The sequence below is a fragment of the Macaca nemestrina genome, chromosome X (assembly GCF_043159975.1).
Source record: "Macaca nemestrina isolate mMacNem1 chromosome X, mMacNem.hap1, whole genome shotgun sequence".
Classification (NCBI taxonomy): Eukaryota; Metazoa; Chordata; class Mammalia; order Primates; family Cercopithecidae; genus Macaca; species Macaca nemestrina.
In genome coordinates, this window is record NC_092145.1 from 786,278 (window position 1) to 801,836 (window position 15,559).

The following is a 15,559-nucleotide window of genomic DNA, read 5'->3' on the forward strand; positions in this document are numbered from 1 at the left end:
CTGAGCTGGACACTTGTAATTTGTGTACTTTTCTGTGTGTTACACTTCAATTGAAAAGCTAACACCAACCAACCAACCAAAGTTTATGACAAAGAAGTTCTAGAGTATGCTAGAGCTCACAGGTCAGAATGTATGTATTAAAATACTAGTTTTGAAATCTACAGCTGAAGGGACACTAAACAAATATTTACTGAACACCACAGGAAAAGTAATAAAAAGCCATACCTTCTTTCAAGGATCTTACAATGTTAGTAGAAGAACAAAATATTAAAATATAATATGTATTACAAAAAGGAAATATATGATTTTATTAAGTTTCCAGGAGGAATGCTTAACTGGGATGGTATCGGGAGTTGAGAATTATCAGAGAAGGATTCCTAAATTTGATCTTCATCTTCAAAAATGACTAGACATTGGCCAGGTAGAGTGAGCATATGACAGAGAGAGAACATGGCTGGAGAAATAAGCAAACCATGAAGGGCTGCAGGTTGAGGGCTTTATTCTGAGGGCATTAGGGAGCAGGATCATTTTAGAATAGCTACACCATGATACCAAATTGAAAGGAAGCAAAATGGGTGAGTGCTAAAATTAAATAACTTTTAAAAAAATAATAAAAACGAAAATACTACTTAGCATCTATGGGATATATTTAAAGCAAAGATCAGTGGAAAATTCATAGCCTTAAGCATTTATATCAATAATAATGAAAGATTTAAAAAAATACTCATTAAATTCCAAACTCCAAATGCTAAGATAAAGCACAACAAAATGACCAAAATGAAACATAAGGAAGGAAATAATGAACATAAAAGCAAAAGTAGTAAGGTTGGGAATAGAAAACAAATAACTAAATAAAAATCAGTGTTTCAGGGAAAAATAACAAAATTGACACACCACTGGCTAACATAACCAAGGGAAAAAAGAAATAGTACAAATATACAAAATATGAAATGACAAGGGGGAGATAACTACTGAAATACAAGACATTTAAAATATGACAGACTATCCGGCAGAGAGATCTCTGTGTAAATACATTTGCAAACCATACAAAATGAATAATTTCTTAGGAAACTGTACCAAAATTGACCCCATTACAGAAAGAAAGCATAAACAGATGAATTCTCAGAGGAGAAAGAGAAATTTATCAAGGAACTATCCCACAGAGAAAGGCCTAGTTGATTTCATAGAGGAATTGTCAAAGAACTGATGGTCTCACTGCTACATACATTTCTGTCATAGCCTACACAATGAAAGAAAACTCCAAACAATTCCTCTGAAGCAAGTGTAATATACATACCTAAACCTGATAAAGACAGTACAAAAAATTAATATTTCTGATAGCACTTATGATTTTTGATGAAAAAGTACTAAACAAAATATTAGCAAACATAATCCTGTCTTTTTGAGGAACACAAAGTTGGTTAAATAGTAGGAAATCTATAAATAGAACATACCATATTAATAGGACTAAGGAAAACCATAATTGCCTCTGTAGATACTGAAAAACTTGACAAAATCTAATACCTATTCCTGATGAAAACAGAATACAAGGGCAAAAGTAGGAATTTATGTATACTTTCTTAATATGAAAAGGATATATACTTTATTCCTGAATACAGAATCTTTCTTAATGAAGAAATGCTACAGGAATTTCCATAAGGATCAGAAACAAAACAAGATTATCTACTATTTCCACTACTATTTCATGTTCTAAAGAAATATTAGGCAATGCAGTTATATTTAAGGAATCAATTAGAGGTTTAGGAATTGGGAAATAAGTAAAACTATTTGTAGATGGGGTGTGATACTTATCTGGAAAGCTCTAGGGAAATAAAGGTATAATTAACTCAAAGAACAAAAGAATTCAGCAAGATAAAAATTTACATACAGAAATAATAGCCTTCAAATATACAAGCAAAAAACAGAGGATGTAATAGAAAAAAAAAACATTCACAAAGCAAAAAAGAAGATAAATGCTTAAGAATAAATTTCAGTAAGACATATGCAAAACCTATATGAGAAAAACAACACTCCTGAAAGACACAAAAGTAGACTACAGCAAATAGAAAGACAGCCAGTGCTCTTGGATAGGATGATGCAACATCACAATTAATTTATAAATTTAACACAATCTCAATGGAAATATCAAAAAGATTTTATTTGGAGCTAGACAAGTTGATAGTAAGGTTCACATGAAAAACCAAACATGTAAGAATAGTCAGGGTCTTAGACGGGCGTGGTGGCTCAAGCCTGGGCTCACGCCTGTAATCCTAGCACTTTGGGAGGCCGAGATGGGCAGATCACCCAAGGTTGGGAGTTTGAGACCAGCTTGGGAGTTCAAGACCAGCTTGGGCAACATGGTGAAACCCTGTCTCCACTAAAAATACAAAAATTAGCCAGGCATGATGGCGCGTGCCTGTAATCCCAGCTACTCAGGAGTCTGAGACAGAATAGCTTGATCCCGGGAGGCAGGGGCTGCTGTGAGCCAAGATCGCACCACTGCACTCCAGCCTGGACGACTGGACGAGACGCTGTCTCAAAAAAATAAATAAAAATAAAAAATAAAAAATAAAAATAAAAAAAAGAATAGTCAGGGAAACACTGAAACACTGAGAAAAGAAAAGCTACAATGGAGACTAGCCTTACGGATAATAAAACATACAGTAAAGCCACTATAATTAATGCGATGGTAACTAAACGGACAGACAGAATAGAAAGTTAAGAAACAGATCCAAGTGAATAGGGAGCTTTCCTATATGGTAAAAGGTGCCATGTAAAATTGCTGACATGAAGATAAGCTTTTTTTATTATTATTATTATTTTTCCTCGCTCTGTCGCCCAGGCTGAAGGGCAGTGGCACGATCTCGGCTCACTGCAACCTACACCTCCCAGGTTCAAGCAATTCTACTGCCTCAGCCTCCCAAGTAGCTGGGATTACAGGTAAACCATGCCTGGCTAATTTTTGTATTTTTAGTAGAGATGCGGTTTCACCATGTTGGCTAGGCTGCTCTCAAACTCCTGACCTCAAGTGATCCGCGTGCCTCGGCCTCCCAAAGTGCTGGGATTACAGACATGAGCCACTGTGCCCACCTAACATAAACTTCTTAAACAATAGTTTTGGAACAGGTGGATTGCCATTTAGAAAGAGATAAAATTAGATTCATATCTTAGTCTATACAAAATTAACTCTATATAGTTCTGACTTTTGACTTTTTGAACAATGTTGATGTTTCATATACTCTAAAAGGGAAAATAGTATGGGTTAAAAGAAAATCCTAAAATGGAAAACAAGCAAACAAGAAAAACCTGTCTTTCGAATAAATCATATAACCTCACTGAAGTGGTCAGGGGGGGAAATAGACTGAATCCAACTAAGTATTTTGAGTATATACTCTTAGGCATATGTCCAAACTCATCAAAATGTGTACATTAAATATGTACAATTCTGCATGTTAATTATACCTCAATAAAGCTTAATAAAAAGAACTGTAAACAAATTTTGATCTCTAGTTAGCAGGTTTGTCTTTCACAGTGATACAGATTAGCAATTCTGAAACTACTTTCTGTATATTCTAGGGATGAGTAACAAACAAATTGTGGCTAGCAGAAGCAAGGCATCTCTCTTTTGAAGGAAAAAGTTGCAAACATGGAAAAGGAGAATGCTGGAATGAACCTTAAAGTATGGAAATAGAATTGGAGTTATCAGGTTGAACTCAGAGGTAAGCTGGAGAAAGTTTCCAAGCCGAAGCTCAGGGAGAATCCCCAGGTAGAGCTTGACAGATGCCAAGTTGAGAAAATATAGCTGAGACTCTGGGAAGGCCAAGACAGCTTGTGTTTGCAAGGTAAAGTACTGTGGAGGAAAGAGCTGGCACGGGAAGAGAACTCTAGAGATCTTTGGAGGGTCCTCTTCAAGTGTTCAGTTGATGACTGGTCTGGACATGTGTGTGAGCAAACTACCCAGTCAGAGAAACAACAACCTAAAGGGATTAAAGGGAGCGAACTCCAAAGTATACACAGGGCCAGGAATAGCATCTATTTCCAACAGTCCGAATGGAAAATCTCATAATATTAGAGGCATCAGAGTATTAAAAAGGGTCTTGCCTCAGTAGTGGGGAAAAAATGAACCTTATATTAAACACTGCTTTGTTTCTGCCTAACAAAGCTTAAAAGCAAGATCCAAAGGGATAGGACTGTTTCCTAATAACTTTAACAGTATCTTGAAACAAAACTCAAGAATATTTTTATGAATACAAATATATCTAGTACTCAATAAGGTAAAATTCACAATGTCTGTATCCAATCAAAAATTATCAGGCATGAAAAGCAGCAGAAGAGTCCAACCTATAAGGAGAGGAAATCAATTGGAATTGGCCCAGAATGATGCTGATTTAGTGACAAAATTGGAGGACAAAACATTAAAATGAATATTATAACTATTTTGTATGTTCAAGAAGCTAGAAGATTAAACATGTTAAGTATAGAAAAGAAAAAATTTTAAAGATCCAAATGAGACTTTTAGACACGAATATTACAATGCCTCAGATATAAAGTACAGTAGAGTATTGGCACATGCCCATAGTTCCAGCTACTTGGGAGGCTGAGGCAAGAGGATCACTTGAGCCCAGAAGTTGATGGCTGCAGTGAGCTGAGATCATGCCACTGCACTCCAGCCTAGGTGACAGAGCAGGACCTTGTCTCTAAAAAAAAAAATAAATAAAAATTAAAATGTACAGTGGACAGGATTAATGGTAAACCCAACATTGCAGAAAGAAAGATGAGTAAACTAGAAGACAGTAATAGAAACTATACAGAACAAATCACAGATAGAAAAAAAAGACTGAAAAACAACGAATAGAGCGTCGGTGAACTGTGAGGTAACGTTAAGTGGCCAAAAATATGGTTAGTTGAAATACCTAAAGGAGAGGAGAAAGTGGGACATAAAAAACTAGTGGAAATAATGGCTGAAGTTTTTCTAAATTTGATGAAAAAAATACATAAATCCACAGATCCAAGCAGCCCAATGAAACCCAAGCATAGGGCACATGGAAACAATTACACTATGATACACTGATACTCAAATGGTTTAAAGCCAATGATAAAAACAAAATCTTAAAAGAAGTCTTAAAAAGGGATACATTAAGTAGAGTGGGCAAAGGTAAAAATGTCAGCCACTTTCTTGTTGAACGGTGGAGAAATATCTTTATAGTTCTAAATGTAAAAAAGGCAACCTAGAGTTCTTTATCCATTGAAAATATCTTTCAAAAAATGAAGGCAAAGACTTTTTTCAGACATACCAAAGTCAAAAGAATATAGCACCAGCAGAGCTACCTACACTACAAGACACATTAAAGGATGTCTTTCAAGAAGAGAAAAAATGATGCCAGATGTAAACAAAGAAACTAAGAGCACTAGAAATGGCTAACCATATGGTTAAATACAAAGACTTTTCTTACTTAAATTTCCTAAAAAGATAATAAACTGTTTAAAGTAAAACTTATACATACAAGTAAAATGTATGACCACAATAGCACAAAGGCCAGGAGGGGAGAAATGAAAGTATGATGTTGCAAGATTCTTATACTACATATGAACTAATAAAATGTCACTCAAAGACAGACTGTGATACGTAAAACATGTATACTATAAACTAGTGGTTTTCAACCAGGGGTAATTTTTCCCTGCAGAAAACATTTGGCTGTGTCTGGAGATGTTTCTGATTATGACAACTGAAGAGGTGCTATTGGCATTTAGCAGGTGGAGGTCGGAGATGCTGCTAAACATTCGACAATGCACAGAATGCCACCACCCCCCACCACACACACACACACACACACACACACACACACACAAAACTATGTGACCCAAAATGTCAATAGTGCCAATGTTGACAGACCCTGTGAAAAACCCTAAGGCAATCACCGAAATAACAAAAGACTACAGCTAATTAGTCTATAAAAGAGATAAACATTTGACAAAATACAACATCTATTTTTGTTGAAAACATTTTCTTATCAATCTAGGAATTGAAGAAACTTCCTCAAACTGATTAAGGGAATCTATAAAAAATCTTCAGGTAACATCATACTTAATGGTAAGAGAGTAAATGATTTCTCCAAAGATTAGGAAAAAAGTTACCATGACCGCTCTTACCAGCTGTATTCAACAGTTTATTAGAGGTTCTAACAATGCAATAAGGCAAAAATAAATAAATAAATAAATAAATAAATAAATAAACAGAAGGCATCCACATTGGAAAGAAAGAAGTGAAACTACCTTTATTCACAGATGACATAATCGCCTGTAGATAATCCAATGGACCCTTCAAAAAAGCTATTAAAATTAATTGAATTGAGCAAGGTTGTAGGATATAAACTCAATATACAAAAATGAATTATATTTTTATATAGTAGCAATGAATAGGAAATTGAAATACAATCACATTTACAATAATATAAATACATGAAATGTATAGGGATAAATATGACAAAAGATATGGAAGACCTGTATATTGAAAACCACAAGCCATTACTGAGATAATTATAGACCTAAATAAATGGAGAGATATACCATGTCCATACTTTGGAAGACTCAATATTATTAAGATGTTAGTTCTCCCCAAAATGAATCTATAGATTCAACAAAATCCCAATTAAAATCCTTGCAGGCAGTTTTGGGAAACAGCCTATCAGTTTCTTAAAAGAAATCAAACACACATCTACCATATGTTCAGCCAGTGTGAACCTAGGTATTTCCCCAAGGAAAGAAAAGGCATATATCCACACCAAGACCTATATACAAATGTTCTAAGCAGCTTTATTTGTAATAGAGAAAAACTATAAATAACTCAAATATCCATCAACAGGTGAATGGATAAACATATTGTGGTAATATTTACACAATTTAATATTATTCTGTAATAAAAGGGACAAACTACTGATACATGCTACGACATGGCTGAATCTCAGAATAATTATGATATATGAAAAGAGACAGACAAAAAAGTACATACTCTATGATTCCATATACAAAAAATTCTAGAAAATGAAGACCAATCTGTAGTAATAGTAGATCAGGGTTTTCCATGGTTAGAGAAGTGATAAGGCGTGATGGAAGAAAAGAATTACAAAGAACCAAGGCTCCTTGGAGAAATAATGAATCCAGGCTGGATAGAGGAAAGAATGAGACAAACCTAGAACATCTACTTGTGCTAGAAAATCAAAGAAAGATTGGAGTAGGTCAAAATAACACAGGAAAAGCTTCCACTAGCCAATTCTGAAACATTGGGTGCCTCAAAATAACTAATGACAGTAATGGATTAAATCCCATTGAATAAAATAAGGATCCAGGTGTTTACATTAATATAAATAAATAAATGAACAATGAAATTGGCAGAAGAGAAAACTGTTTCTTAGAGTAGAATACCAACTAGTAAATGTTGAAGGAATGATGGAATTAGAACACTGCCATGTGACAAACATCTGAGTAACACATAATTTAGGAAATACTAATTGATGAATACTAAAACTCCACACAAGATACAGTCATCCCTTTGTATCTGTTGGGGACTGGTTCCAGGACCTCCCACGGACACTGAAGTCCATAGATGTTCATGTCCCTGATAGAAAAGGGTGCAGTATTTGCATATAACCTCATCCTCCTATATACTTTAAATTCTCTCTAGATTACTTGTCATCTCTAGATTATTTATAATACCTCATACAGGCTGGGTGCACTGGTGCATACCTGTAGTCCCAGTAGTTTGGGAGGCTGAGATGGGCAGATCGCTTGAGCCCAGGAGTTTGAGACCAGCCTGGGCAACATGGCGAAACCCCACCTCTGTATTAAAAAAAAAAAAGTCAAGCCTGGTGGCACATGCCTGTAGTCCCAGCTACTTGGGAAGCTGACAAGGGAGGATCCCTCGTCATGGAGACCATCCTGGCTAACACATCTCTCTCAGATATCGATAATCAAAACCACAATGAAGGATATAAGGATTGGTATAACACAGCTTAAGCTTATTCTAACAGGGATATAAGGAACTTATATCCAAGAGAAAATATACATATTTTCAACCGAAATGAAAAAGCTGTGAAAACTGACTATGTTTAAGTCAGGGATCAGCAAACTCTTGAAGTAAAGACATATTTTAAGCTGTGTGGGCCACAGGGTCTCTATTACAACACTCACCTCTACAATCATAGCTGGAAAGGGGTCATAGACAATATGTAAATAAAGGGATGTGGCTATATTCCAATAAAACTTGATTTACAAATATAGGCCCCAGGCCAACCTGGCCTACAAGTTATAGTTTGTGGACCCCTGTTCTAGGTAACAGAGGAAATATTTTAAAAATCCATAAGGCTGATATCACACAGGCCACAATCAGTTAGCATAACGTAGTGTTAAAAATTAACATACTAGGCCTGGCGCAGTGGCTCACACCTGTAATCCCAGCACTTTGGGAGGCCGAGACGGGCGGATCACGAGGTCAGGAGATCGAGACCCTCCTGGTTAACATGGTGAAACCCCGTCTCTACTAAAAATACAAAAAATCATCCGGGCGTGGTGGCGGTGCCTGTAGTCCCAGCGACTCGGGAGGCTGAGGCGGGAGAATGGCAGGAACCCGGGAGGCGGAGCTTGCAGGGAGCTGAGATCGCGCCACTGCACTCCAGCCTGGGCCACAGAGCAAGACTCCGTCTCAAAAAAAAAAAAAAAAAAAAAAAAAAATTAACATACTAGTCCCTCCCTCAAATCTAAACAACTGGAAATTTCAAAATTTTAAATTTTTAAATGCACTTCTAAATAATCCTAGGGTTGAAGAGAAAATAAAAATGGAAAGTACAAATTATTTACAAGTAAACAAACAAAAAACATCGGAACTACTGTACTATATATACATCAAAACCTGTGGGCCCAAAGTGAAGAGGAAAATTTCTGACCTCAAATGTATTTATTAGAAAACCAGGAAGATAGAAAATAAACCTGGTTTTCATCTCAAGAATTGAGAACAATACAACAATAAAATGCAAAGAAAATAGAACAAATTAATAAAGAGAAATGCAGAATTTTTCTTAAAGGCTAAGAAACTGAGTGTAAATAATGCTGCTGTGAGCATGGGTGCACAACTAGCTCTTAAAGACCCTGCTTCCTTTTTTTTTTTGTTTTTGAGATGGAGTTTCGCACTGGAGCGATCTCGGCTCACTGCAAGCTCTGCCTCCCGGGTTCCCGTCATTCTCCTGCCTCAGCCTCCCGAGTAGCTGGGACTACAGGTGCCACCACCACGCCAGGCTAATGTTTTGTATTTTTAGTAGAGACAGGGTTTCACCGTGTTAGCCAGGATGGAGAGACCCTGCTTTCAATTCATTTGGGTATATACCAAAAAGTAGAACTGCTGAATCACGTGGTAATAATATTCTTGATTTGAGAAACTACCATACCATTTTCCACAGTGGCTGTACCATTTTACATTTCTACCAACAGTGTACAAGGGTTCCAACTTCTCCGTGTCTTTGCCAACACTTGTTATTTTCTGTTTTTTAAAACACCTTTTTGAGATACGGATTTCAATTTTATTGGATATGCTCCTGGAAATAGGACTGCTGAATCATATGAGAGTTCTATTTTTTGTTTTTTGAGGAATCTCTATACTGTTTTCTTTTACTTTTTGATAATAGCCATCCTAACTCATCATGGCTTTTATTTGCATTTCTCGGATTAGTGATGTTGAGTAACTTTACATGTACTTACTGGCCATTTATATGTCTTCTTTGGAAAAATGTCTATTCAGGATCTTTGCCCATTTATAAATCATATTATTTGGGTTTTTTGCTATTGAGCTATATGAGTTCTTCGTATTATTTTGGATGTCAGCCCCCTTATCAGATATATGGGTTGCAAATATTTTTCTCCCATTCTGTAGGTGGCCTTCTCATTTTGTTCAGTTTCTTTTGCTGTGTAGACATTTTAGTTTGATGTAGTCCCACCCGTTTATTTTTTCCTTTGTTGCCTGTGCTTTTGGAGTCATATTCATAAAATCTTTGCCAAGACCAATGTCAAGGAGTGTTTCCTCTGCTTTCCACTAGTAGTTTTACACTTTCAGGTCTTATGTTTAAGTCTTTAATTCATTTTAAGTTGATTTTTATATATATGTGTGATAAGGATCCACTTTCATTCTTTCGCATGTGGGTATCTTGTTTCCCCAACACTATTTATTGAAGAGACTATCCTTTTCCTGTTGAATATTCCTGACATCTTTGTTGAAGGTTACTTGACTGCATAAGCATGGGTTTATTTCTGGGCTCTCTATTGTCCTATTAGTCTATGTGTCTATTTTTATGCCAGTACCATATTGCATTGATTATTATAGCTTTATAATATACTGTGAAATCACATAGTGTGATTTCTCCAACTTTGTTCTTCTTTCTCAAGATTGCTTCGGCTATTCAGGAACTTTTGTAGTTTCATATGAATTTTATGATTTTATTTCTATTTCTGTGAAAAATGTTATTGGAATTTTGATAGGGATTGCATTGGATCTGTAGACAACATTGGGTAGTAGTGGGTGGAAAGTAGTGTCTCATTGTGGTTTTTATTTGCATTTCCCTAAAGACTAATGATTTGGGGCAATTTTTCACATGTTTATTGACCACTTGTATATCTTCCTTGAAAAAGCATCCATTCAAATCCTTTTACATCTTTTTTAAAATTTAGGTGAAATTCACATAACATAAAATTAACCATTTTAAAGTGAACAATTCAGCGGCATTTAGTACCTTCACAATATTGTACAACTACCACCTCTATCTGGTTCAAAAACATTTTCATCACTCCAAAATAAAACCCTGTACCCATTAAACAGTTACTTGACATTCTTCCTTCCCACCAGCCCATTGTGTTATAGCTGCCTATAGTATTCCATATGGTAACATGCTCTATAGGTTTATAGCATAGGAGCAATAGGCTATACCATATAGCCTGGGCATGCAGTAGGCTGTACCATCTAGTTTGGTATAAGTACACTCTATGATGTTTGCATGACAATGAAATTGCCTAATGATGCATGACAAGTATTTGTGTATCTAAACACAGAAAAGGTACAGTAGAAATACAGAATAAAAAACCAAAAAAAAAAGTACACCTGTATAGGGCACTTACCATGAATGGAGTTTGCAGGACCAGAAGTTGCTCTGGGTGAGTAATTGAGTGAGTGGTGAGGGAATGTTAAGGCCTAAGATATTACTGTACACTAATGGAGACTTTACAACACTGAACACTTAGGCTACAGTATATTTAAAATTGTTTCTTTCTTGGCTGGGCACCATGGCTCATGCCTATAATCCCAGTGCTTTGGGAGGCCGAGGCGGGTGGATCCCCTTAGGTCAGGAGTTCAAGACCAGCCTGGTCAACATGGTGAAACTCCATCTCTACTAAAAATACAAAAATTAGCCAGGCGTGGTGGCACACACCTGTAATCCCAGCTACCTGGGAGGCTGAGGCAGGAGAATTGCTTGAACCCAGGAGGCGGAGGTTGAAGTGAGCCAAGATCCTGCTGTTGCACTCCAGTCTGGGTGATAAGAGCAAAACTCCATCTCAAAAAATAAATACATAAAAATAAAAACAAAATTTTTTCTTTCTTCAATAATTAACCTTAGCTTACTGTAACTTTTTTACTTTATAAACTTTTTAATATTTTGACTCTGATAACACTTAGCTTAAAACACACTGTACAGCTATACAAAAATATTCTCATTCTGTAAGAGTCAACATTACACTCAAAGAAAATGATCATTGGAGCACTGTGGAATTCATATTTCAGATTAGGGATGCTGAACCAGTAAATATAATGCAAATATTCTAAAATCTTAAAAAATCTAAAATCTGAAAGTATTTCACATAAAGGATACTCAACCTGTGTTTGCTTTAAAGTCTTTATTACACAATTCCTACATGGGTGTCAGCTCATTGTTGGCATCTGTTAATGTCCTTTTCTATGCAAGTTGAAATTTTCTCAGTTCTTCACATACCAAGTAATTCTGAATTGGATTCCCAGTATTTGGAATATTATGTTGACACACTGGATCTTGTTTATATTCTATGGAGAATGTTGTTACTTTTGTTTCAGCACACAATCCACCTAGTTAGAGTCAAGTTCAATTTTCCACAGCCTTCTGTAGGCAGTGGTTCTAATTTTTCAGAGCCTTTGTAGTGGTCTTCGGTTCATACCTGCATGTGCACCACCTAGTGGTCAGTATAGGATATATGCGGTGGTCTATTGGTTAATTCTGTTCTAAATTATGCTAATTAGGATCAGATCCATGCATACATTGCTCAAGTATTAGCCCAGAAATTTATAAACAACTTTATGAAGTTGCTTTATCATGTTCCTCCCTTTATGTGATTTCTTGGACCCCTTTTGTTCCTCCTATCAGAAACATGAGACTCTAGCTACTCCTCTCTTGTTTTCCTCCATGATTTGGCCTGTGTATACACCAAATGTTTAATAACCAAGCTTTCATTCTTACATCAAAATAATAATAATAATAACCATTATCATTTGCAGTAACAGCAGCATCAAGAATTCTTCTACTTAATAGTTAATAATAACAATAATAATGATAAACTGTCTGGGAGGAAGTATGACAGCAATTGCTAAGACTCGTGTCCCAGAGCAAGATATCTCAGGTCTAGCACTGATACCTGAACAAAACAGCTGGCTCCCAACCTATTCACCCTAAAGTGAAGCCTCATGTTGACAAGCCAAGGCCACAAATAATGAGCTACCACTTCACTGTTTGTTGCTTTATTCTTAAAAAGGGATAGACAAGAAAGATTTTAAAAACTAAGCCAAAAAAAAATTATCAGAGGAAGCAGGTAACTGTAAAAAACAGAAGACAATCTAACATTTCAATATCATATCGATAAAATAAAAAGGGATGCTGTCAAATGGGAATAACCACCAAATGTAGAAAAAATTCTTGAAAATTAAAAATATAAAATTGCCAAAAAAAACAGTTGGAAGATAAAATTTTAAAAATCCGAAACTAGAACAAAATAAAAGACACAGAAAATTTGGGTAAAAAGAGTCATTAGGTCAATTTAGGACCTTTAAATTGTGACTGATAGGAGAGTTCTAGAAAGAAAAAGGGAAAACAATAGGGAGGAATTATCAAAGAATAGAGAAAAGGTTATGATATCTCTGTCCTATTAACTTAGTGGGAAAAGGAAGGAGAGAGCTGTGAGAGAGGAAGCTGGTGATACATCTCCTTCTGCTAGGAATTCAAGTCCATGAGACAGGATTATATTGGATAAATTAAGGAGAACACTGACCATGAGAACAAGGACCACCATAACCAGCATGAGACCAGAAAGCCTCCTTTCCTTACAGTGTAGGTTTATTTAAGTCATCTTCCCAATACTTCTGATGCCATCTTAGAGTGAACATGGGGAGTAACGGAAGTAACTGAAGGAATGAGAAGTCGTTCCCCAAAGACCAATATAAACTTGAAGAAACTGTTTAAATTATGGAATTGGACTGAGTTACAAATAAGATTTCCTCTCTCCAGGAACTAGGTAGGTTGTGGATTGTTTTATCTGGGGATACAAAACACACAAACAAACAAACAAACAAAAAACAATAGAGAATTGCCCAGAGCTGAAAGACAAGTACTTTCTGATTGAAGTGTACAGCAGTTTGAATAAAATATCCACATTCTAACTATATCATAGTTAGAAAATCATAGAAAATTTCACATCAAGAATAAAGAGAGATATCTAAAAGCTGTCAGAGAGAGAGGGGAAAAAAATGTCCTACAAAGGCTTATCATCAGTAACACTGGATGTTTAAAAACTTAGGAAGTTACTAGAAAGTCTTTTCCAGCAAAATGACACAGTGAACCAAGAAAGGTAACACAAAATCCAGACCACAATGGATCCAATCCAGGAGAATAATGAAGGAAAGTCCCAGGATGTCAGCTGTGCAGTAAGCCTAGAGAAGATACCAGATTAGGGTAAGAGGATAGTGGGTTTCAAGGGAGCAATCCTAGGAAAAGCAAGGATTCCAAATATTTTAATATTACTTCTGAGGATGTAGAGCTCTGGGAGATGATAAAGGCAGAAAAATAAGGGGAAAAAGCCACTCGAAACCCCATGTAAAAAACAAAAAGCTATATAAGAAAGGAAGTGGAATCATAGTACACTACACTGCTTGGCTGTACAGGGAATAATCTTTACATAATAATAACAATATAAACACTTTATTTTCTACTCTCAGAATCAACCATAGACAAAGCACAGAAAATGCAATTATGGTTACAACACAGAACACAGATGCTTACAACTGTGAAAATATAAATGCTTAGGGTAAAACTACAAGTGGCGGCAGGGAGCCAAAAAATATTGTCTACCGTCAATTGTTAATAGAAGAAATAAGCAAACTTTAAGATTAGAAAAGTAACCAACAGAAGAACAAAAAATAGTAACATAACTACATTGAGGAGAATGGAGATGGGGTAGTGTAAGTGAGCTAAATCCTCATTTGTGAGAGCAATATAACACAATAATAAAGAAGAATAGAAAACACCCAAAATTGGTAAATCAAGAAAGAACATCATAAGTATATTATTTGGAGATATCAAAGTAACAGAAGAACTAAAAGGAAAATTAGGAGAAAGAAGTGGTTCCATTTGAGGAGTGAAACTATTTATTATAAGCACTTCTGTACCATTCAATATTTTTACGCATATGCATGTAATAGTGTGGTGAAAATTTTTAAATTTTTTAAATTAATATTTCTTGACTAGGTATTTATCTATTTCTCTTCCACATCTTTACACAAATCGTAGCATACTGTTCTTCTACCCTGCATTTTCCATTTAACAAAATATCTTGGAGATATTTATGTACTACTATCAAGCTTCCTCGTTTTTGTTTTTGTTTTTTTAATGGCTGCACTTTATTCCATTATATGAATGTATTATAATTGAGTTAATCAGTTCTGTACTGATGAGCATCTGATTTTTCCCAATTCTTTGACATTTCAAACAATGCTATAATAATAAATTGATAAATATTACAAGAAAAAAGGTAACAGTATTTGCTTCTATCTCCCAATTAGACAATGAATTAACATGGCATATAGTAGGTACTCAATTAAGATTTGCTAGTGGCCAGGTGCAGTGGCTGACACCTGTAATCCCAGTATTTGGGAGGCCGAGGCGGGCGCATCACCTGAGGTCAGGAGTTCGAGACCATCCTGGCCAACATGGTGAAACCCCATCTCTCTTAAAAATACAAAAATTAGCCGCATATGGTGGCACATGCCTGTAGTCCCAGCTACTCAGGAGGCTGAGGCAGGAGAACTGCATGAACCCGGGAGGTGGAGGTTACACTGAGCCGAGATCACACCACTGCACTCCAGCCTGGGTGACAGAGTGAGACTCTGTCTCAAACAAAAAAAAAAAAAAGATTTGCTAATTTCGATTAAGTTAGATTTCAATAAGGAAATGGATCTATGCAAACATTTAAATCAAGTTTATGACACAGCAAAGACAAGATACAGCCC

General features: G+C 35.9%; 1 protein-coding gene across 1 annotated transcript in view; it reads right to left on the bottom strand.

The window, feature by feature from the left end:
• LOC105468349 (BRCA1/BRCA2-containing complex subunit 3) overlaps window positions 1-15,559 on the bottom strand; it is a 48,163-nt gene that overhangs the window by 14,462 nt on the left and 18,142 nt on the right. The window lies entirely within an intron of this gene.